This window comes from Coregonus lavaretus (assembly GCF_964263955.1).
Source record: "Coregonus lavaretus genome assembly, chromosome: 28".
Classification (NCBI taxonomy): Eukaryota; Metazoa; Chordata; class Actinopteri; order Salmoniformes; family Salmonidae; genus Coregonus; species Coregonus lavaretus.
In genome coordinates, this window is record NC_140015.1 from 22,866,544 (window position 1) to 22,892,492 (window position 25,949).

General features: G+C 45.0%; 1 pseudogene across 1 annotated transcript in view; it reads right to left on the reverse strand.

Annotated features, from left to right (window-relative positions):
• The window catches only part of LOC311103395 (RNA binding protein fox-1 homolog 3-like), a 187,296-nt pseudogene that overhangs the window by 108,724 nt on the left and 52,623 nt on the right, over nucleotides 1-25,949 (reverse strand). Inside the window, exon 2 of the transcript in view lies at nucleotides 3,597-3,706. The product of the transcript in view is annotated as an RNA binding protein fox-1 homolog 3-like (transcript). The remainder of the gene's footprint in view (nucleotides 1-3,596; nucleotides 3,707-25,949) is intronic.

Genomic DNA, 25,949 nt, shown 5'->3' on the forward strand with positions numbered 1-25,949 from the left:
CTCTCACCAGCTCCATTTTTCCATCCTCTATAGTGTTTACCAGGATGCTAGTGACTTTCCCGCCCATTTAGATTTCCCACCAACGTCTAGACTCCCCCAGGGGACTCGGCTGTCCATTATGGAGCCAAGAGCCTAAAGCTTTCAGAGAGAAAGGAGGAAGTAAAGGACTTAAATGCACTTCCTTCAGCCCTAAAATGGCCACCCTCAGCTCAGCTCAGGATCTCCCCCCTCTTAAAGGAAAAATCCACCCAATTATCTTTTCGTATTTTTTTCATTAGTCCACTGTTGCTACAGATGATGCAAAAACGCATCATCATGATGATGCGGCAAGTGACACTTTGCTTCTTGAAAGTCCAATATCTTGAAACCTTGACTGCTGACATGCGAAATAATGTGGGACTGTATCAACAGTGGACTAATTAAAAAATACCAATACATATTTCATGGTAATCCCAGTGCCTGTTAGCAGGAATAACCCCATATCTGCTGTTGGACCATGCCCTGTTCTTCTCATCCGATCATATAGAGACCTTTACAGTGAGAGCATTGAGCTGTGGTCCCCTGAGCACTCAGCCCAGGCCCCAGCCAGCACGGGGTCCTAAGGGTCTCGGTATATACTAGACATGGTTCTCTCACCCCAGCCCCATCCCCATTTCTCAATTAGTTGAGTCTATGGTGGCTGGTCTCAGCTGCTTCAGCTAATGGGCTTTGTGCTGGTTGACCCAAAGACAGGAAGAAAGGATTCTCCATCCTGTGTCTCGTAGAAGGACTGTCTTTAATGAAACTTCACTTTAAAGCGTTTCAAGAACAGCTGGTAAGGATCCACAGATGTACTTGATCCACATGTAGATATTGATATTTCTATATGTGGAGGATCAGGCTCATAACTAAGACTTCTGAACAGGTGGAACCATCCTCAAAGGTTTTAGCGCTGGGGAAATAGGCCACTGCAGAAAGAAGGATTTTAAGGAAATATACTTTAAAAGTATATCTCCTGAGATTCTCTGAAAAACGTCAGTGGGTGCTCTACTTTCGAATTGCAGCAAAACATATTGTCAATCCCAATATATGAACTAGTCTTTCAAAATGAAAGAAAATACCCAACATCAAACACATACAGTACACATACACTGAGTACAGCAAACACAGCAACACACACAGACTGTACTGTATAGTCTATCTAATGTTAATAATGCAGTGTTTACGTGGCGTCTGGGCTGTGTACTGGCAGTGTTCAGCAACAGAAACTAGGGGTTGTGTCAGACCGAGGAGTGCCATGCTGATATCACTCTGGGGCCAGACCTGGTGTGTCTGTCTGTGTGAGGGGCAGGCACACTGAGTACCGTAGCGCACACTGCCAGCCACACCTTGCTGTCACAGTGTGAACGGCAACACAATACAACAAAACACAGCTCGTAATGAACAAGTGGTCCTCAGTGTTCCTCTGGCCTCAGAGCAAAGCACTGCAGAGTCAGGTCAACACCACAACAAGCAGCAGCGGAACAGACAGCAGGAACGACATGGAGAAAAGCTACACGACAGGGTGGCTATTATCTTCATTACCTACCTACCTGTGTGTGAGTGAGTGAGTGAATGAGTGAGTGAGTGAGTGAGTGAGTGAGTGAGTGAGTGAGTGAGTGAGTGAGTGAGTGAGTGAGTGAGTGAGTGAGAGAGAGAGAGAGAGAGAGAGAGAGAGAGAGAGAGAGAGAGAGAGAGAGAGAGAGAGAGAGAGAGAGAGAGAGAGAGAGAGAGAGAGAGAGAGAGAGAGAGAGAGAGAGACAAATCGTTTATAGTATTGTAAATGCAACTTACAATACTACAATTGTAAAATAGGTATACTTAGTGAAATTCAGAAACTGTGAATATTTTGTAGGATAAATATTGACCTGTTAGTGATATTTGAAAGTATGAAGCCTCAGTATTATTGTTAGTGACTGGTGACCCCTGAGAAACGGTTGTGTTTTTCCACTCTCCCCATTGGCCAAGAACAATAGAGACACATGTCCAGTGCATAAAACCGCCTTTAAAATGTAAATGAAAGCCACCTCCCAGACAGGTAGGCTGTTTGATGACTTCCTCATCCTTCAAGGCTTCACCTCAGCACAAGCCACCATACTCTGAATCATTTATTAAACTTTTTTTCCTTTTGTATGTACCCTCATTTTTTGTTTTACATTACTTTTACATACCATGCTGACTTTTTGTGGTGACCACATAGGACCACATCCATACAGATAATAGGATTCCAATTGGACACATGGTGTAGCAAACTGTTAGAAACACACACTTGGAATGAAAATGATCTCCAGCATTGTGTTTGCCCTGGAGCCATAATATTTGGTTCATAGTTCTCTCATGAGGATGGCTCTAGAATCCCTCACTTCCACAGTTTTGGATTCCTGCCATTTTGGTAACAAAAACAAGCCAATCCCGAGTGGCGCAGTAGCTCCTGAGTGGCGCAGTGGTCTAAGGCACTGCATTGCAGTGCTAGCTGTGCTACTAGAGATCCTGGTTCGAATCCAGGCTCTGTCGTAGCCGGCTGCGACCGGGAAACCCATGGGGCGGCGCACAATTGGCCCAGCGTCGTCCAGGGTAGGGGAGGGAATGGCCGGCAGGGATGTAGCTCAGTTGGTAGAGCATGGCGTTTGCAACGCCAGGGTTGTGGGTTCGATTCCCACGGGGGCCAGTATGAAAAATAAAAAATAATGGATAAGAGCGTCTGCTAAATGACTAAAATGTAATATACTGTGCAGTCATGCAATTTATTTGCGCTCATAACTTACAGAAGCATGATAGATCTGTCCAATTGTACGCATACATAATAACGTTGTAACTGAATAGAAAATCAATTAACTTATAACGTATAACAAGTTACCCAATCTTGAGTTGGCCAACATTTCTTAGCCCTGTGTGACACTACCGAAAGCCTGTATGCCAACTGACATCAGCAGATTCCATAGAACGATTATATCTAAGTCTAAACCGACATTACATTTTCTTTTGACAGAAAGGGGTAAATACTTATCATTAATTCTTAACCCAAGCATCAACTTGTACTCTCAAGCCCTTAATTATAATCTTGTAATTTTCGCTTAGGCTATCTGCATGAAACTACATTTCATGAATTATTTAGCTGGTTATGCTCTTTTTTCCAAAGGAAACTAGACTCTCTCTATAAGAACCTCAAAGGCAGAGAAAAAAATAACCACATATGCCTTCACCTCTGTATCTAGGGCCAGAGAAGACTTTGTTGACATCTTCACTTGTGCTCACATGGGGCTTTCTTAGCTTTAGCTCAAACCTTGAGAGGAACCAAAGCCTTTCAAAATAATGAAATAAAACATAAGACTTAGATGTGGTGGGGATTCCTTGACTTAAAACATACTGTGCAGGACTTTCATATCATGGAACATATAAAAACTTCAGATAACAAGATGTCAACAGTAGGGGCATCAAACCCAGCCACAAGAGACTGCAGGCAGAGATTCATCCACCTGAATTCTCCCCTGCACCACAGAGCCACGTGAGGCGCTCAGTACAAAATGGAGGTAAGTGTAAGCAGTAAGTGTGATGTGTGGGGCCAGAGCTGCTCTTACCAGTCTTGTGAAGAGGGGAACTCCTAAATGCCAGAGGTGCTCGTTGAGCAGCCCGCTGTACACGACGTTCCCGAAGACAGCAATGCTTCCTGATTTACACAATGTGTTTCCTACAGGGACACAAACAGAGAGGAGAGAAAACACAGGCATTAAAATGGACAACAACCACAAGGCACTAAACTTCAGCAATGTACTAGGCTTTATTATCAAGATTGGAAAATTAAATCATAGGAAATCATTGCACAGCCACAGGAATTGAAATAAAAGAAAGAAAGAAATATAATAGAGAACACCACATTGATTGTTATGAATATTGATTTCAGAGGTTTATGATGAACAGGGAAACGTAGCTGCTGTGAAATCGATAGCACAAGTAGATGTGTTCCAACTGCAGATGATGGAACCTCCAGCTAGCCTAATGAGATGCTTACAGTGATAACATCAGTGTGTAATGATCAGAGGTGTGCTGAAGGAAACATCTGTTATAGAAAGTCTGTACCAAGCTGCCCATGACTATACCCTATACAGTATGTTACATACAGCTCTGGTTAGTCCTTGTTCCATCGACACAGGAAATCAAACTCCTTGACCCTCGAACTCCCGTTCCCTCCATCCTCCACCCCCCTTAGTCACATTACCACCCCCATTAGCACAATCTCCATGTGGGGACAGTCAGCGGCACCGCCACACGCCTGATGCCCAGACCACAACATTGGCACACTGTCAAGCCTGTATGAGACATGTAACCCCAGCCCTCAGCCCTCCTCCTCCAGCCCTGGCCACAGTGACACGGCTGCTGTGTATGAAGAGCTTCTGCCTGGAGAGAAGAGAAGCGCTCTTAGTTAGGCCCCTGCAGCAGCTGAAAAGCCAGCCCACACACTAACACTAAGGTCCCCACAACATATGATTTACACATACAGTATACACTATTACACGTCCCCAAGTATGATGAATGCAGCTTATAGAGAGCCAGCCACAGGAAAACACAGGTCCCCATTGTAATATTCTGCACAAAGGAATTCTGCAAAGGGGAGGTGGGGGAAACTGGAAGTAGTGCTGACAAGCAACACATGCATTATTTAAAAACAAAAGTAAAAAATGCCCATTAAAGTGTCAGTGGTGCTCTCGGCGGGTGGCGGTGGAGGTGGCTAGGGCGCGGTGTGTGTATTACTGTTATTAATGGACCAGGCGTGGGGGGCATTGCTACACTGTGATTGCTTTGCTGTTGCCATCCAGGGTTCACACTCATTCTTTCACCCATTCTTTTTCAAGAGCATGTGTGCAAGTGTGTGTCTGTGAGTGAGTGAGTGAGTGAGTGAGTGAGTGAGTGAGTGAGTGTGTGAGTGTGAGAGTGAGAGTGAGAGTCTGAGTGTGAGTGAGAGAGAGAGAGAGAGAGAGGGCGAGAGATACACTGCAGGCCGGGAGCAGCGTCAATGAGCTCCTACTGCTAATTAAGAGAGAGGGACCTTCCCCAGCGAGTAGCAGCACAAGTGCTTCTATCATCCTCTGATACAGTGTCATGTTCTTCCTAAATACAGTGTGCTGGGGATGGGGTGGACATATTGGAATAAGTACATAGCACTTCACTATGCAGCATGAGATAAAGGGGTCACTGTTACTGACAGTATGATGTAACTCCACATGTTGTAATTATTACTACAGTCAACCTTTAACTGCCTCAGTCTTCAAGACATGTTACAGTATTACATTTGGAGTACAGAAAGATGATGTAATACTTGTCTGAGAAGAAAGAAGACGACATTGTGGTCATGTGACTGAGTGTTGGCTCTCTCTTCAGTTCTGACACCACTTCACTACAGAGGAACAGACATGTTGTCTTCCAACACTGATTTAAAGTGTAGGGAAAATAAAGCAATTAAGCAATCAATACAATATCCCTCTTGCTACATATTCATCAACAGAGGAAGGCTCGAGGCAGTTTATGTCACATTCTTCTCTGTAACTGCCTCTGAAATGCAGCCAGAAAGTAAGGTACTAAAAAGACATTTGATTTCAAATCAGCATAGTTGCACTATTTAAAAAGAGCATTTAGAGCATTTCTTCCATTTAATAACATTTGTGCATTCTTTAATCTGGTGACATTTGGTTATTGGTCTGTCTGTGATAAATAGTTGATATTCTGTTTTGACTGTTAAGCCCATGTCTTTTTTCTGTTAGGTCCTCTCAGCAGTTGTGTGCTTCTATCTTATCTGCAGACTCAACAGTATCGAGGCCAACCTCTGATTAATTATTAAATGTGTGATTAAAATGTAGAGGAGGAGGGGGGTGTAGGAGAGAGGCAGGCAGGGAGGGGTTGCATTGCAGCCTGTATCCTCTCTACAGCATCGTTGACAGTCTCCACAATGTTATTATCCAGACCTTCAAATTACATTTTTCGTAGCTATCTTTATATATATATTTTCTACATATCAGAATAGGGCATTTGACAGAGCGTAATGGCCAAATCACAAGGCACATGTGATGGTGTGGGGTGGTGGGTATTGTTTTATTAAGTGAGTGATGCCGTCTCTTCGACTGTCTCTGGCGTGATCCTCCTCTGGATCGGTATGTGACTCACCCTTTTATCTAAGTCAGTGGGGCGCAGAGTCACACACACCAGAAAGACATCATGAGGGATTCCCTGTCAGACTACAAGTAGCATCAGCCATGTGTAGCTTACTTCACCAAATGAGGACCCCAAAAACAAAATCCCCTAAAAATGTGTACCTCTCCCTGTAAACCATATGCAGTGCATGCAGTGTAGTGGTAGTCATTTGTAGCACAATACAAAGCATTGAATGAAGAAAAGAAAATGGAACGAAAATGTATCTGTGTCAATTATTGTGAAAAGTTTTTGCAACAATTTAGGTGTTGGGTGAGATTCATTTTTTTAAATGAACCAAATGTGCAGTGTTTATCTGCCTATGAGTGTGTGAGTTTGTGTGTGTGAGTTTGTGTGTGCGTCCTTCCCTGGCCACTGCTCTCACATGTGCTCCCCTGACAATGCAGATGAAGGTGGGGAGCTGGAGCACAGAGCTCCAGAGTGATGCAGCTCAGAGCTTGTTGTTTCTAGCGACAAGGCACATTGCTGCAATGCAATAAGGGCAAACAACACTTTTAATAATTCAGGGCATGATACCGTGAGGGGGGGTGGGTGAGGGAGAGATGCCTTAGAGTACCGCAGAATGGCTCATTTAGCCCCTGCCACGCATTATTAAAGTTGTATCGAACCCCCTTCTGAGTCCTTCCTCAAGTCTTTTCCCCAATTCCTCATTCCAAAAGCCTGCGAGGTAACCAATAAGCGCTAGCAACATTTATAAACAACAAAGTACCCTGCACCTTGGAGGAGGTAAACAATGGTGTTCCTCTTAATCTCTTTTTTCCCCTGTCTCCGTGCTCTCCATGAGTCCTCAGGTCCAGAATTTGTCATTGCTTTATCCTTTTTGAACTGTAGTACACGGAGCCTTCTCATTCCGGATTATTTTCTGCCTGAGCTATGCCCATGGATGCATAAAAATGTGGGGAATGAACCTTGCATGGAATCAGTTGGAGTAATAAAATAGTGCTCCTGTGGCAATGATGGACGTATGATATTATTGCTCTGGACATGTTCAAAGAGCGCTAATAGTACTAAATAAGGAAGAAGATTTCTGCTCCAATGTGCTTTCCCTATTCTACATTAAAATAAATTCACACTGAGATGGATAGGCTTGTCTACTCTGTACACTACAAAATTGCTCCAAAATAATACAGTTGGATTCAGACTAAAAGCAATGCATTGGAGAATTTTAAACAAAACATGTTTTCCTTTTTTCATGTCAATCACATAAAATAAGTATTACAAAATGCTAATTGCTACCATGTAATTACTAATTAAATGCCAGAGAACAATGCACAGGCTATAAAATAATCAGATAGTGACAGGTGCAGTATACACTGCTGCAGGGTCCTCTTAAGTCATAACAAATGTTTCCTGAGAGTGCAACAGACACTGCCACATATGTAAAATGCAGCAAACCAGCGAGCAAAAAAGAAAACTGCCCATGGAAGTCAGCGGCGTTATGGTGGACATAGAGTTTGATGATATACCTTGTAAATCAGTGCAGCTAGTGGAATAGCCAGCCAGTCAGCCAGTCAGTCAGTGGGCCTCTTTCTTTCTCTCTCTTTCTCTTCTCTCTCTTTTTCTCTCATTCTCTCTCTTTTTCTCTCTCTCTGCCTGCCATTTTAGTTGCTCTAAACACAGGTCCCATTTTCTTCAAAGATATGTAAATTAGCCACGTTGGGCTCCTGTTGTTGTGGAGGCTGTAGGGCTGATCTGGTCTGATCCAAACAGTGAAACCCACCTACGTACTGAACTGTACCACAGGCCTCCCACCACCCTCCCTCCCTCCTCTAGGAACCCAGCAGTCGGAAGAAAGAACGAGGTCCCTGAGGTATCCCTCCTCTCATAACACCATCCCTGCTAATAGAGCAGTCATTACATTCAAAGTGAACAATTATTTTAATACCATAACATATTAAAAAAAGAAAAACAAATAAAGGCAGATATATAGGCTGCATATACTGTAGCTTGTATAGCGCCGATGAACATTGATCGGAGCTAATGTAGTTATTCTGTCATATTGAGGTCGTAGGGCCAGCGGAGGGAGGGAGGCTCCAGTTGTAGCGTGTTCTCCTCAGATAGCTCCAGCTACAGTAAATGGTCTGTCCGGACAGCCATCTCCTCTCCTTTTCCTTCCCCTTTGCTCTCCTCTCCTCTCCTCTCTTCTCCTCTCCCATCCTCTCTTTTCCTCTCCCGTCCTCTCCTCTCCCGTCTTCTCCTCTCCTCTCCCGTCCTCTCCTTTCCTTTCCTCTCCCCTCCTCTCCACTCACCCCTTCTCTCCTCTCCTCTCCTCTCCCATCCTCTCTTCTACTCTCCTCTCCCGTCTTCTACACTCCTCTCCTCTCCTCTCCCGTCTTCTCCTCTCCTCTCCTCTCCTCTCCTCTCCTCTCCTCTCCTCTCCTCTCCTCTCCTCTCCTCTCCTCTCCTCTCCTCTCCTCTCCTCTCCTCTCCTCTCTTCTCCTCCTCTCTCCTCTCCTCTCACCCCTTCTCCCCTCCTCTCCTCTCCCATTCTCTCCTCTCCTGTCCTTGTGCATTATGAATGGAGCCATGTTCAGTCACGGACTCGCTGCACTTTCTGAACTTTCTCTGAGTGAGTTCTACTGGCTCCCCTACTCTTTAATCATTCCCCATTAGAGCAGAGGCCTGTTGACTTCCAGTATGGAGATGAATAAGGCTGTGGCACCAGCATCTGCCGTATCTGGCTGCAGGCAGGAAGGAAGGCTGGGGGATTCAAAGCACTAATAACAAGCCTGGGCCCCAGACCCAGACACAGCTGATGAAGAGCACTGGATCTGGGGAGGAGGACGAGGAGGGGGAGGAGAGTGTCTTTGATGGTGGATGACATCAGTGTCATCAGCACTGGAACTGTTATTGATTTAGTAGCCTTCAAAACTATTACTGACAACATCACCATCATCATCAACATTATCACCCTTTGTCATCTGAGGATAAGAATTTACTTGGCAGCCAACAATAAAATGAATAAATAAATACATTTACTATTACAGTGAAACGATAAAGCATGAAATATTTGATTAGCATTCTTGAGGTCCTGGCAATTGGAGAGAACTGAGAGAGACAACAATGGATGGAGATGCAGCACATCGCTCTATGTCTCCACTGTAGCCTGTGTTAAGGTGGACTGGTCCACCCAGTAGAATGGAGTTATGATGAAGGGCCTTTAGGATTACATCAGACTATTGATTGCTAGCAGCACTGAGAGACGTGGTTTACCATCGTTATAAACAACCTTTTTGTGAAGTACAGTTTGGGGCAACAAATTATTTTATTTAGTAGATTTTTGGATTTGACTGTTGAATAATTAATGGTTACACAACCCTTGGCACGGGGAGTGAGAAAACCCCCACAAAGAGTACATTTCAAATGCTATCATATACAGCCCTGCATACTTGAACGCTTTCTCTTTCCAATAGATTTTTTCCCACTCAACCTACATCGGCTCTGCTTTGTCAACATCAGTTGAGTGAGAAGTCCCGAGGGCCAGCCAATCTCCTGTAATCTGCCAGACTTTTCTTCCATGTCTGGCACACTTGTTTTCCTATATCCCTCTAAGTGTTATTGAGTCTGCAAACTCTGACATTGTTTTATCAATTTGGATCCAGTATCTGGGTGAAATGTACAGTTGGGCTGTTTTGAATTACATGAGCTGTGGTGAATATTATGCCAGATGTATTCCTCACCCAAATGCTCTGTATTAATTGACGGATAAATGACAGAATGATGGTTATGTAAACAATTGCATGTATTTTCATTTGCCCAATCACATCAGATCTTTTCACATCAGATCTTTTTCAGAGCTGATCTGATTAGTCAAAAGACCAATTAGTGAAAAGAAGATCAGAATTGGGCTACCTGTGTAAACGCAGCCTATTTGGTCTATTTATGTCCTTGTCAGGGGCTGATGACAAGCGTCTGTTTAAGAGACCTTGTGGCCAAAGGTGGATAGCATCAGTAATCCTGCACTGAGGAAATACTCGAGCAGCAGCTCACACAGTGGGGGAGGTGGAGGAGGAGGAGGTGGAGGAGTTGGGGGGTCTATAAAATTTCAAAGCAGATCGATTAGCCTGACCTCATACCATATCCATGTTCTGCAGCGAGGGAGGGAGCCATACAGGGTCAAAACAAGTCAAGGGACAAAACAAAGCGCACCTAATTATATTTTTCAGATATCTGGCATCCATTACTTTTTAATAATGATAGAATAAATCATATTTTGACCTATTTTGTGGGAAAATTTGCATTATTGCCATTCCCACTTGTACCGAAGACAAACTGTGAATGCTACAGTGCCGCAGCAGTCGTTCGCTTCCTGAAAAATAAAAAATTATCACCAGGGATGATGGCTCTCACATCGTGTTCCACATTCGTGTTGTCTAGTAACGGCTTTATAAAGACCATGGCCCACTCAACTGCACCCCAGAGGCAGAAGCTTACTAACTGAAGAGAAACCAGGTCAACTGATAGGGGAATTGTATTGTTATCTTTATATGTGTGCCGCAGATACAGTGGCGGAACTCTTGTTAGAGTTCCAAAGCAATCAGGCTGGGTTATCGACACGGGAGGAGCAGCGCTAACCTACAGTAATCCACTCCATGTTTGCTAATGAACGGCTGCGCGGCTTGGTGCCCTGGCTATAGCTATGCTACGGATGGAGACTGAAGATGGAGAGAGCTCCAGAAAAAACAGGAACAGGGGAGAGGGTGGAGGGACAGGGGTCGGGGTCATGGGAGGGGGAGGGGGAGGAGGGGGGATGTTGCCCTGGCTTAACATCTCATCATGAGACCCCTTGGCTGGGCCCGGCCGGGGAGGGGAGGGAGGGAGGGGAGGCTTGCTGCTGCTTGCTGGCGATGCAGAGTCTGTTTGCTGTGCATCCATCAACCTCTGTGTCCTGCAGAGGAGGCGATCGATACTCACCACAAAAGCTCATTGATGACAGACAGCTCTTGACAAACATATAGCATTTTTTCTGTCTAGTATAGCAATAATCTCCAAGGTCAGTGTGAGTCATTCAAGATGGTGGTGACACAAGGATCTCATGCGAAGTGCCGTGAAACGGCTTCTTACGGGCTGAAACAACGGGATTGCGCTGATGTTTTTTAGTCTTTGTTTTACTTCTTGGCACATTGTTAGGCTCCACATTATAAAGAGAAGGAGAGGCACTGTGAACATCACAATTGGCAAAACTGTCAAAACCCCAAGGACACTCCACAGACCAGAAAGCTAATGGCTCCAGATCATTGGTTGCTGTTGCTTTGAACGTGACATTCTGTAAACCATCGGAACCCGCCACTGTTGATCTAAAAGGAATTTATACCTTTCAAAATACACATTTGTCTCACACCAAATATAATATACATACAGTAACAGTCAAAAGTTTGGACACACCTACTCATTCAAGGGTTTTTCTTTATTTTTACTATTTTCTACATTGTAGAATAATAATGAAGACATCAAAACTATGAAATAACACATATGGAATCATGTAGTAACCAGAAAAGTGTTAAACAAATAAAATATATATATTTTATATATTAGATTCTTCAAAGTAGCCACCCTTTGCCTAGATGACATCTTTGCACACTCTTGGCATTCTCTCAACCAGCTTCATGAGGAATGGTTTTCCAACAGTCTTGAAGGAGATCCCACATATGCTGAGCACTTGTTGGCTGCTTTTCCTTCACTCTGCGGTCCAACTCATCCCAAACCATCTCAATTGGGTTGAGGTCGGGTGATTGTGGAGGCCAGGTCATCTGATGCAGCACTCCATCACTCTCCTTCTTGGTCAAGTAGCCCTTACACAGCATGGAGGTGTGTTTTGGGTCATTGTCCTGTTGAAAAACAAATTATAGTCCCACTAAGGGCAACCCAGATGGGATGGCGTCTCACAAAGACATGGCGGTTGGAACCAAAAATCTCCAATTTGGACTCATCAGACCAAAGGACAGATTTCCACCGGTCTAATGTCCATTGCTTGTGTTTCTTGGCCCAAGCAAGTCTCTTCTTCTTATTGGTGTCCTTTAGTAGTGGTTTCTTTGCAGCAATTCGACAATGAAGGCCTGATTCACGCAGTCTCCTCTGAACAGTTGATGTTGAGATGTGTCTGTGACTTGAACTCTGTGAAGCATTTATTATTGTTAGATTATAGGAGTAACTCTGGTAACCCTAAAACATTCTTCCCCATCTCAAGCTCAACAGTCTGAGTTATTTGGAGCTCCTGTGCACACTGCCTTCATACTGTATCATAGGCCTGCAATATAATAGGCTAATAGCCACACCACACCAAACCTTCACAAAAGTTTCTCAACTTTATTAGGGTAATATCAAAAGTAAGTCAAGCCATTGTTTATAGGCAAAATACTAGTAGGATATCATATTGCGGCAAACACAACATTACAGTTGGAACCTAATTTGGCGAAAGAAAATGGCTCAAAAGAATTAAACAAAAACTTCTGAACTGGTTTAAACCTTCACAAAAGGTTTGAACAGGCTATATTGCAGCAATAACCAAGAAAGGCTAGTGCCTACCATACCCAACAAATGACAGCAATAGGTTGATTATATTTATTTTACAACTACTTATAACCAATCTTAACCTAAACATAGAGCACACAATTTTACGACATTTAGCATATTTAAAGAACTGGTTTAGATTAATAAATAAGTCTACAATAAGTTCCAAAATGTCATCATATAGTTCCTGAATAGCGAGTTGCACAATAGCCTGCTTTGGCCGCGCCAACATTATTCTCATCTTTGTCCAATACAATATTAAAACTTGTCCATACGGAGGACATTCCCCTTGTAGCAGGGCTCCAGACTAGCATTTTCCCCTGGTGCCACTGGTGCCACTAAGTTTTTCAGTTGGTGGCAACAGCCCATGATTTGGTCGCACCAATTATTTTTGTGGCATCACTTCCATAGAAAAAATTAGTAGGCTTATCATCTTATGATGTCATTCACAGTGCTTTATTAAAAAGTGTAATAGACTACTGAGATGGTATTGAAGAAATAAGTTATTTCATCATAATGAGCAACCTAATCCAGTGATTGTCATGCATTTTGGGTCGACAATGTTAAATTAGAGGTCCAGAATTTGCAGATTTTTTTTTTCAATATAGATTTGACTGCATCTTTATGTTCTCTAATATCATAGACTCATTTATTTCTGGCTAATTCACCACCTGAGTAAGTGGAAACTCAAAACACATTAGCTAGCTCACTAACTCTAAAGATAATACCCACTCATAGTAGCAATGTATTAATCTAACTGCACATTTGGATTTTAAAATTGTATACAATCAGAACACTTTTCTTTCTCCCGGAGCATTTTCTTCCCCCAGGAAAGGAGAGAGAGAGCGGCTGGCTTGACACAGCAGCAGGCCCCAGCAAAGCAGGTACAGGGGCAAGCATGCAGACACTTTCATTACAGGAATCATGAGGATAATGTACTTCACTGTTTGGCCAAATCATGGTTTTAGCCTCCTAGAAAATAGGACGTTTTTAGTGAGGGGAATGAATGTGCAGTCCGCACCGATGCAACCAATACATTTTTTTACTCCCACAGCCAGGTGTCCAAAGGTTGGAAAATGTGACTAAATGGTCGCAGTCTGGAGCCCTGCCTTGTGGGATTTTCTGCCTTGAGGCATACTCTTTAACTTTCGTTTTACTTCAATGAAAAGGGCCTCCATCTTCGCAATCAACAGTAGCCTAGGCCAAGGCTCCTCTCTCTGTCCTTTTTTATAGCCTTTTTTCACTTTCACTTACTTAGCTAGCATCGAATGCAGCTAGCTAGTTTAGCCTACTCAAACACCTGGCTCAAACAGAGAGGGATGCTATGTTAGCGAACTGGCTATGTCTATCCAACACTGGAACTCTTTCAAGTCAAGGTAAGCTTTTGGGTTTATAAATGTATTGCCACCAGGTCCCACCAGTGTAACTGCTAAACTGCTTGCTGCTGTCTGTACACTGTACACCTTGATTCTCTCGACCTGTGCACCTACGTTGTAAACTTTCATTCATAGGCTAGGTTGTGCAACCTCATGATGGGTACAGGGAAAATTTGAGTATCATGTAGTAGCCTAAACCTATCGATGTTACATTGAGCTGGGTGAATGGAGTATGAATGACAGTCATCCAATATGCTGTTATAGAAATAACGGCATCTTAAACGGCACTGACCGCCACTGCCCCATACACACACCCATTGTGCTGACACAGAGCAGTGGAGATACAGATTTTGAGCCAACCTGTCACTCAATCATTTGAACTTTTTTCTATTTTTAAATAGGCACATAAAACTAAAACTGAGGGGGCTCCAATTTGAACTGAGGGGGCTAAGCCCAATTTTTGCACCCTCGTGGAGCCGGGTACGATTCCACTATACCATAGTTATTATGGGGACTCAGACGGATAGAGAGAGAGCCACACATACATAACATGGGGACCTACAGGTGTTAAGATGGAGACGTCCAGTCATAATAGGAGGCCAGGCTTCCCCCCCAGGCCATCCTGCCAGCTGGCCGGAGTGAGTGAGAGTGATACACGAGCGAGGCAGCCCCATTAGTGCTGCCTGGTGGTGAGCTGAGCTGAGCGCTAGCTAGGAGCGGTGCGCGGGCCGGGCAGGCTAGCTCAGATAATTAAAGGCAAACCCAGGCAGGCAGGCAGAGCGGGGGCTCCCAGATTTATGCAGCTCAGTAATGCACACACTAAAGTCAGCCCGCCATCCAAAGGCACACTTTACTGCCAATCTTATGAAGCATTAGCTACCTCACCATGCTGATGTATTCCATCATTCTTTCACTCTCTCTCTCCTACTCTCTCTCCAGCCTCTCCTTCCCGTCCCCAACCCCACCTTTTTTTCCTTCTCTTAATTCTGCCAATTTACATTGTAGGGCTTTTGCTTCTTTAGTCACATGGAGTTAGGAGCCAATTGCAATGGAAACCTGTGGAAGGGGAATGAAATTGAATGCCAGAGCGCCTACATTCCTTGATAATTCATACTAACTTTTTCAATAGGTAGATGTATATAGTTATTTTTTAACAACTATGTGTGAAATAATGCTGTTTCCTACAGCAGTAAGTAATTTTGACAAGCAATGTGAATACTGTCAAAAAGTCAATAGTATGATCTTACAAATGAAGCTCCCAAGAGCCAATCTTCAAAATGAAGTAAGGTGCATGTGAGGCTATGGTCTATCAAACCTGTCAGCCAGTATATCCATATCCTGTAGGTTCCTAAGATCTGAATGGTTCACACTGCCCACTACATTGGAGTATGCCTGGGCACTAATGTGGTCTCCAGTCCCACACAACCAGACTGATCAAGCATCAGAGGCCCTTTGACCGTGGATGGCTCCAGTCAAACAGAGATAGAGACAGAGAATGGGGAGTGAGAGATGGGAGAAACAGAGAGAGAGAGAGAGCAGGGAAGGGTGGTGCACAATAGCCACTCCCCTATCAGCTCCTATTCCATCAACCATCTCCACAGATTAGACACACAGACATATCAGATGGACAATAGTTAGATAGTCCAACAGAAAAAACAATCATAGAGACAGAATGAGAGACAGGCTGACCAGTCCTCCAGAGGGGCACCAATGAAAAGGCAGGGATGGGCAGACAGGCATACAGTAAATCATGAAGAAGCTAGTCAACGGTGTAGCTCTATGGAGTATGGTGGCCGGGTCGGGGAGAGTTAGCCGCAGTGTGCATCAGCTAGCGTAATCAATGCTGACAGGCAGACAACCCGTTTATAGGAAAAGGAAAAAAAGCATCAAGAAAATCCTGCTCTTGTCTATCCCCAATTGAATTACAGCTGTGATCTGAGAGGGCCAGGATAATATCCTTTGACGAGAGGGACCGCTGTATATCTGGACAGTGTGTCCCCCAGGTCTCACATCCCACAACTTTGCCCATCTACTTGTATTTGTTCCCCGTGCTTCTAGTTAAAGCACTGCAGCAGCCCACCAAATGGAGAGAGGGGAGTGGGGGCAGGGGGAGCAGAAGGGGGTAGCTGGGAGAGGTACTGCTGGGAGAGGGCAGGGCGTAGATCGCATGACCCCTGTGATGTTGGCTGAATACTAATGTTGCACAAAGTTCCCCAGCAAAAGATATAGGGAACAAAGTGCATGAAGGAGTGAGTGGGGAAGAGACAAACAAAAAGTCACATTCATGCACGTATGCACACACACACAACACACACACATACATACATACATACATACATACATACATACAGTATCTCACAAAAGTGAGTACACCCCTCACATTTTTGTAAATATTTTAGTATATATTTTCATGTGACAACACTGAAGAAATTACACTTTGCTACAATGTAAAGTAGTGAGTGTACAGCTTGAATAACATTGTACATTTTCTGTCCCCTCAAAATAACTCAACACACAGCCATTAATGTCTAAACCACTGGCAACAAAAGTGAGTACACCCCTAAGTGAAAATGTCAAAATTGGGCCCAAAGTGTCAATATTTTCCAGCACTGCCTTAACCCTCTTGGGCATGGAGTTCACCAGAGCTTCACAGGTTGCCACTGGAGTCCTCTTCCACTCCTCCATGACGACATCACGGAGCTGGTGGATGTTAGAGACCTTGCACTCCTCCACCTTCCGTTTCAGGATGCCCCACAGATGCTCAATAGAGTTTAGGTCTGGAGACATGCTTGGCCAGTCCATCACCTTTACCCTCAGCTTCTTTAGCAAGGCAGTGGTCATCTTGGAGGTGTGTTTGGGGTCGTTATCATGTTGGAATACTGCCCTGCGGCCCAGTCTCCGAAGGGAGGGGATCATGCTCTGCTTCAGTATGTCACAGTACATGTTGGCATTCATGGTTCCCTCAATGAACTGTAGCTCCCCAGTGCCGGCAGCACTCATGCAGCCCCAGACCATGACACTCCCACCACCATGCTTGACTGTAGGCAAGACACACTTGCCTTTGTACTCCTCACCTGGTTGCCACCACACACGCTTGACACCATCTGAACCAAATAAGTTTATCTTGGTCTCATCAGACCACAGGACATGGTTCCAGTAATCCATGTCCTTAGTCTGCTTGTCTTCAGCAAACTGTTTGCGGGCTTTCTTGTGCATCATCTTTAGAAGAGGCTTCCTTCTGGGATGCCAGCCATGCAGACCAATTTGATGCAGTGTGCGGCGTATGGTCTGAGCACTGACAGGCTGACCCCCCACCCCTTCAACCTCTGCAGCAATGCTGGCAGCACTCATACGTCTATTTCCCAAAGACAACCACTGGATATGACGCTGAGCACGTGCACTCAACTTCTTTGGTCGACCATGGCGAGGCCTGTTCTGAGTGGAACCTGTCCTGTTAAACCGCTGTATGGTCTTGGCCACCGTGCTGCAGCTCAGTTTCAGGGTCTTGGCAAGAGCAACAATTATTTTTTTCAGATCCTCAGAGAGTTCTTTGCCATGAGGTGCCATGTTGAACTTCCAGTGACCAGTATGAGGGAGTGTGAGAGCGATGACACCTAATTTAACACACCTGCTCCCCATTCACACCTGAGACCTTGTAACACTAACGAGTCACATGACACCGGGGAGGGAAAATGGCTAATTGGGCCCAATTGGACATTTTCACTTAGGGGTGTACTCACTTTTGTTGCCAGCGGTTTAGACATTAATGGCTGTGTTTTGAGTTATTTTGAGGGGACAGCAAATGTACACTGTTATACAAGCTGTACACTCACTACTTGTAGCAAAGTGTCATTTCTTCAGTGTTGTCACATGAAAATAAATACTCAAATATTTACAAAAATGTGAGGGGTGTACTCACTTTTGTGAGATACTGTACATAAATAACACACATAGCATCCCCTTCCCAAACAAACACATACACACAGAGAACACCATGAAACCCACAGGAAAACATGTCCACCAAAAGAGACCCTTTGGGCACCCTCCAAGTTGACATGAATTTGGATGAGCCAGGTCTGGTTCCATCCAGTTTGGCCAAACACACTGCATCGTCATCTCACTCAATGTGCCTCAACCAACAGCCAAGAACCACAACTCAGGTGACATCCAAACATCCCCATTTTGTGGGCTGATTGCAATCAAATCAACATGACAGTAACAAAGTATATCTTTGTTGTCTTGCACCCAGACACATGGATCACTAACCACACTAACCACTGTATAGAATACCTGAGCAGAACCTATCACAGTGAGTGAAGCCCAACAAAAACGGTTGTATCTCTGTTGGAGACTCTCTCTCAGTGGCCAGGCAGTCAGGGAAGGGGAAATGATGCATTAGTATCAAGGATTTACTGTCACATATGGCTGTCATCACATGGAGGTGCATTAATATGATATACACCTCCAATCCTCAGGTCCCACTGAATGTCTTTAAAACTCTGCATTAAGCCAAATCCCTGCAGAGGACCGGTGACTGTCATTTGGGGATTGAAAGGTGGTATTTCTCCAGTCACAATTGCTCATTACTGTTGCTACTCAACTCAATGGTATTCCCAGGCAGTAAGGATGTCTTTGTAGGACTCATTTTGCGGACAGAATGCTCAACTCAGTAGGCTATTCAGCTATCTTTTCAGGACATTCCTGTATAATAATGTTGAAAACAGGATTGCGAGGCAGGATTCTACATGATTGGCCTCATTATTATCTATTTCTTCAGTCAACACCTCAGTGCTGGAAATTGATGACATACTATAACAGGTTTGATACAGTACCTGCACAAAATGGAATCCTCGAGGACAAGGAATATTGGTGGACCTGAGATACTTGGAAAGGAAATAATGGTCACCTGTTTTAAAACTTTCATTGAGTGTGAATAAAAATATTATTTGTAATATTATTTGTATTCACACTCAATGAAAGTGTTAAAACAGGTGACCATTTTGAGTTGGACGAGCCATTTAGCACTGAGCTGCTAACCCGTTCGCATTAAAGGGGACAGGCTGATATGAATTAGCCAATTGAGCACATGCTGCATAGCAAATCCCACACATTTCTGTACGCCATTGATTTCATTTGACCATTATCGTCAGAGGTTGTGACCAAAATTAGATGACAGTCGGCAGCTAATTATCCCGCTTCAGAAAACTCCTGCCACCACTCGGCTCGCAAGCTGGTCATGTTACTGCCTGGCTCCGTGTGGAAGGAGAAGCATCCTGTTAGTTCCACTGGAGATATAATATCATTCACTGTATGAGGAAAACAAACAAGGAAACAGAGCTAAACAGGACCTGGATGGCCTCCGTCTCAAAGCTCAGCTGGAACAAAGACTGTTGACTGTTTTCATGTGAACTTCTCTCTTGACCATATGAGAATACCACTGAAATAACAAACCCTTAACCATACTGTGCATCCCCCCATTCAAACCAATGACCATGAGATAATGTGTTATGATGAAGCCTGGCAAATTAGCTGGGATACTACACTGAGGGTCAAAAATGTCATTTGATCTTTAGATTGGAGATGATTGGTGTGGAGATGTCAGCTGACATGGGTCAGAGAGGAAGAGGAGGAGGAGGTGAAGGAAGAAGAGGAGGCAGTTAGGGTTCAGAGGTCAGCCTGACAGCTCAGTGTCAGATTGACTAATTACCCAGGAGGCACTGCCTCCACAGGAAGGACCAGACCAGCTCACTGCTCGGCTCACACTCAGGGCCAGACTCCACTGCACGCGTGCACACACACACACTACACACACACACACACTACACACACACACACAGAATCCCTGGAACCTCTGATCCATGACCCTGGAAGTTGTCTGAGAGGAAGACCCCAGCAGGCAGTAGGTGCCAGCAGCTTCATTCAGCCAGCTCTCAGTAAACAATCTCTGGTGTTTCTGTGAGCGATGGGCACGTCGTTTGTTTTGCTAATGGGTGTTTTTCTCCTTCACACTCCACGGGGAGTGCTATCTAATGAGCCGCCCACCCGTGCTCTCTCCCTCCCGCAGCCAGTGTGCCCTGAGTGTGTGGCTTTAACCCCGGTGCAGGGGAGGATGGATCACAGAGCCCCCAGACTGCCAGGGCCACGGAACACTCACACACAAAATGTACACACACACACACACACACACATGCACACACACACTTTCTGTCTCTCACAAACAAAACGACACAAACCCATAAAAACACTTTCACAAATACACAACCAAAAGTCCATTTAGGTAAGCTAAGCTTACACAAATCATCATATTATTCACATTCACCTATTAACAAACACAAGTACGTACAGATCTTTAGCTATACTGTACCTACACGTGTCCTTTGAGCCCCCTGGGTACATGTGTACCCATCTCTAATACCCGTTCACTAATTCATCAGAGTTGTGTTAAATATACATGTGAAGCCATAAGGCCAGGGCATTAGCTTCTTAGCGTCCTATCACACAGAGTATGTCAGGGAATGTGCTAGACAAGGGGCTGAAAGGCAATGATCAAAGATGGGATCTAATTATATGAATGTTAATGTTTCCTCAGTATCATACGCTTTGTTAATTAGTCCAAATGTACAGGGAAACACTGGTGCAGCTGGAGTAGAAACCCAGTTGGTAAGATACCAAGATACAGTAACCAGCTGGACCACTTTGGAAGTGGGTGTTTACATGTATGTATTCTTCATTTTGCTAAACATGGGCTACTGCAAGTATTTCTGCCTCTCAAAAAGGAAATTGAGGTCAACAAGTGTAAAAACAACATCTTAGCGAACATACTCCCATTTGCTACTTCCAGAACTCTCCATCTCTACCACCTTCCAGAGCATTATGTTAGTTACTGGATGCAGAGACCATGCTTTATTTAGATGAGCGTGACATCTCCTAAAATGCCTGTAAATGTGAGAACCATCTGGCTTCATCAGGAAACAGGTGGATCTCCTGAGTGAAGATGCTCCCTCACCTTCCATCTCCGCACCAATGAGGAAATACATCAATTGTGAATGGTGCTACGGAGGAACTCACCACATCACACCGCCTCAGAAACATCCCACATAATCAATCTACTTTACATAAATATGGAAGTGCTGGTTTTTCTCTGCTACGCACAATTACGATTGTATTGTTATTTTATCCCACTGAGAAAGACACATCTCACAAAGAGGAATAATGTAGAAAATCTACCCCATGTTACTCAAATAGCCAGAACCGGTGCAATTCCATGGTAACGGAATTACGCTAAGACTCAGATGTATCACTTTAAAATGTATACCAAACCAAACAAAAATGATTTCCAAGTTTAATAAACCATAGCACTTTATGTAGGTAGAACTGTGTATATACAAAGTTTGGTATTGAGGGATATTTTACCGTATTTCTGTTACCAAACTTTGCATCTACAAACAGTTTTTTTTTTATTGTGTAAATTGTTCAAAGTAGTCATCGTGCATAGAGTTGTATGGTTTGTTAAACTTTGAAATCAATGGTTTTTGTTTGGCATACGTTTTAAAGTGAAAAACTGTAGTCTCAGCATAATACCATTACCATGGAATTTCCCTCCTACTGAGGGTGTTCATTAAAAGATGGCAGCCCACCAGGACTCCCAACTTGGCCATATCCATGTGTCAGATTATGTACAGTATAGCCTATATATCCCTGCAACCATTAAGACTGAGCGGATATAGATGTCAGGAGGAGCGGTGTGGGGAGAGAGGAAGAGAGAGGAAGAGAGGGGAAGGGAGAGGAAGAGAGGGGAAGGGAGAGGAAGAGAGAGGAAGGGAGAGGAAGAGGGAGGAAGAGAGGGGAAGAGAGGGGAAGGGAGAGGAAGAGAGAGGAAGGGAGAGGAAGAGAGAGGAAGAGAGGGGAAGAGGGGAAGAGAGGGGGAGAGAGGAAGGGAGGGGGAGAGAGGAAGGGAGAGGAAGAGAGGGGAAGGGAGTGGAAGAGAGAGGAAGAGAGGGGAAGGGAGAGGAAGGGAGAGGAAGAGAGAGGAAGGGAGAGGAAGAGAGAGGAAGAGAGGGGGAGAGGGGAAGAGAGGGGAAGAGAGGAAGGGAGAGGAAGAGAGGGGAAGGGAGAGGAAGAGAGAGGAAGGGAGAGGAAGAGAGGGGAAGAGAGGGGAAGGGAGAGGAAGAGAGAGGAAGAGAGGGGAAGAGAGGGGAATAGAGGGGGAGAGAGGAAGCGAGGGGGAGAGAGGAAGAGAGGGGAAGAGAGGAAGAGAGGGGAAGGGAAGGGAAGAGAGGGGAAGAGAGGGGGAGAGAGGAAGAGAGGGGAAGAGAGGAAGAGAGGGGGAGAGAGGAAGAGAGGGGAAGAGAGGGGGAGAGGGGGAGAGAGGAAGAGAGGGGAAGAGAGAGGAAGGGAGAGGAAGGGAGAGGAAGAGAGAGGAAGAGAGGGGAAGAGAGGAAGAGAGGGGGAGAGAGGGGGAGAGGGGAAGGGAGAGGAAGAGAGAGGAAGAGAGAGGAGGGGAAGGGAGAGGAAGAGAGAGGAAGGGAGAGGAAGAGAGAGGAAGAGAGAGGGGGAGAGGGGAAGAGAGGGGGAGAGAGGAAGACAGAGGAAGAGAGGGGAAGAGAGGAAGAGAGGGGGAGAGAGGAAGAGAGAGGAAGGGAGAGGAAGGGAGAGGAGGAGAGGGGAAGAGAGGGGAAGGGAGGGGGAGAGAGGAAGAGAGGGGGAGAGAGGAAGGGAGGGGGAGAGAGGAAGAGAGGGGAAGAGAGGGGGAGAGAGGAAGAGAGGGGAAGGGAGGGGAAGGGAGGGGAAGAGAGGGGAAGAGAGGGGGAGAGAGGAAGAGAAAGGAAGAGAGGGGAAGGGAGAGGAAGAGAGGGGAAGGGAGAGGAAGAGAGAGGAAGGGAGAGGAAGAGAGAGGAAGAGAGGGGGAGAGAGGGGGAGAGAGGAAGAGAGGGGAAGGGAGGGGGAGAGAGGGGAAGAGAGGAAGGGAGGAGAAGGGAGAGGAAGAGAGAGGAAGGGAGAGGAAGAGAGGGGAAGGGAGAGGAAGAGAGAGGAAGAGAGAGGAAGAGAGGGGAAGAGAGGGGAGAGAGTGGGAGAGAGGAAGAGAGGGGAAGAGAGGGGGAAAGAGGGGGGGAGAGAGGAAGAGAGAGGAAGAGAGGGGAAGGGAGGGGAAGAGAGGGGAAGAGAGGGGGAGAGAGGAAGAGAGAGGGAGAAAGGAAGAGAGAGGAAGAGAGGGGAAGAGAGGGGAAGGGAGAGGAAGAGAGGGGGAGAGAGGAAGAGAGAGGAAGAGAGAGGAACAGCTTCCCAGGGACTGGTTAGATATACAGCCCTTCTGTAAACAGTGGCACAAAGGAAGGAGGGCTTCTTTCTGGACCATATGCTCCTGTTCCACTGAGGTGGGAGCTTTTGAATGGGAGATGAGGGCCGGAGACACAGGCACTCCAAGTAGAGCAGGTGTGCAGCTGAAGCGTTCAATCACACACACATCACTGTTTACCCTCCGTAGAGTCATAAAGAAACATACTCGCTCCTCGCTACTCGCTGCTTCACTGTGTAGCGCTTTGTCCAGATTGGCCACCTCTGTTGGGTTCCACAACACTTTGTTGAGTTAGATTCACTCAGTGCTACTTTGTAAAAGCAGTAATGCACTAGTCCAACTCTATGACTTTGACCAGTTGATTGGACACCATTGGAGAGAAGGGACTGTGTAATTTAATTGTTTTTGTACTAAGTTGTATCATTTTGGAGTGGTACAAACACGGCGATCAGTTTCCCTGATTAATCACTTTCATTAACTACTACTGCTACTTTACTGCTGCCACTCAGCTGATATTAAACATTGGAGCCTCCAACTCATGCAGAGCACTACAAGGAGACTGCACAGGATAGGACTGGTGTACTGTGCACACAAACCACACACCTATGTACAAATACATCAAAATACAGACATGTAGCGGGTGCATGCGGGTGCACACACACACACACACACACACACACACACACAAACGCACACATTAATGCATCCCTCCCCTCATCTCTACAGAGACCGTGTGCAGTATTAGAGAAACCCCAGTCTGCTGACAGCCCTATCCATCATCGTGCCTAGCCAGACAGACAGTTGAGCACGGCCTCACACAGCACACAGCACACAGTCCCACATTTACATTTGACCACCTTCATTAAATTCGGCAAAGGTAGGACTAATTTAGACTCTCGCAGGCAACTTGATCTATTCATAAAAATATATATAAAACATCTCCAAGAATTGTCCTTTAATGGAATTAAAAGTAAAGGGCATAGTAGTTGAGTGATTGAGTTACTCTCATGACAAGCTGGGTGTGTGTCGTTATATTAAGCCGATAGTTCTCCTTGAGGGCGAGAGAGTGGATCATCTTCATAATCATTGCCTATTCATGGACCTTAGAGGAGGAGGGTTGGTAACCTTAACCTTAAAGTCAGCCCATCAAATAACCTCAAATCTTTTGAACAATGATTCTACTCTGCTGCCCACAGTATAACGTCACCTCTATCTCAGACCTCTTGCATGTTAAAAGCACAACAGTACACATTTAACAAGCTAGACACTGACCCTGAGATAGAATAATATCTTCCTCCTCTGTTGGCCTGTGACTGTGGCAGAGTGTGTCTTTAACATCAACCAGTCTTCCTCTGTAACTTCAACCAGTGTTTCTTAGTGGCAAACTAAAGCTCTGTAACAAATGAAATGTCTCCTCTTGGAAAACACAGCTCCACTCTGCCATGCGTGCACTCTGTCGTCGAGCTGAATGCACAATGCCACAGTGTTAAAATAATCCAGCCCAACCCAGTGTGCACTGTGCAGTGTGATTCTCGTCAAATATTTTCCACCTATTCTCCCCTGAATAATAGTTAAGTGTGGCCTCACAGTACGGTATAATAGGTCCTCTAGTGAGACATGCTATGACACAGTGTAATTACTACTGAACAACACAGATGCTAAGAATAGATGCTACGTTTTCACCCTTTTTCTCTCCTTCAAGCATGTATTAATTATACAGCTAAAATACTCTAGCGGTGCTTCCTGTATCACAAACTTCTCAAACGCAAGTGAACTGAATTAGACAATCCATATGGCTGATTGTTGAAAGTCATGGTCATGTTTGAAGGATGCTAACATAGCAAAAAAAACACCAGCAACAAAAATAACCTCCTTGTGTGAGTCACTATCAGTGAGAAGGGATGTGGAACATGTGGGCTCACTCCAATCTCACTCCAATTCAGTGATAAAACAGGGATGGTGGAGGCCTCTGAGATTACGATATGAGAGATAGTTTGTGTGTGTGTGTGTGTGTGTGTGTGTGTGTGTGTGTGTGTGTGTGTGTGTGTGTGTGTGTATGAGACACGGATAGAGAAAGTATTTCTTTAACTGCCGGATGAGTTATCACTTCTTTCACTACTTCAAACAGCATCTGACAGCAACAGAACCTTCCTTCCTTCCATCCAGCTCCTATCCACAGGCCCATCAGCCCAGGGAGAATCAGCCTAAAATGGAGGCTGTGTGTACCAACACTGACTGCTAGTGGGGACAAACTCCAGACACATAGTTACTTCAGAGGGAAGACCTACTCTACTCCAGTTATTTAAAGCAGGTTGGAGAGAGCAGAGAGAGCAGAGACCAGTTTAACAACCACTCAGGCTTGGTTTGAACTCCTAACCTTCTGTTGTTAGGACAGATGCTCTGAGACCTGACCAGGGTAAAACATGCATAGTGTGAAGAGAATCACAAGAACAATCTGGTCATTGCTACAGACGTGTTTTCTCGTTCTCACTACAATATATCTGGATGTTGTTTACATGGTGATAGAGTGTTCTTAGATTGCCATTGGA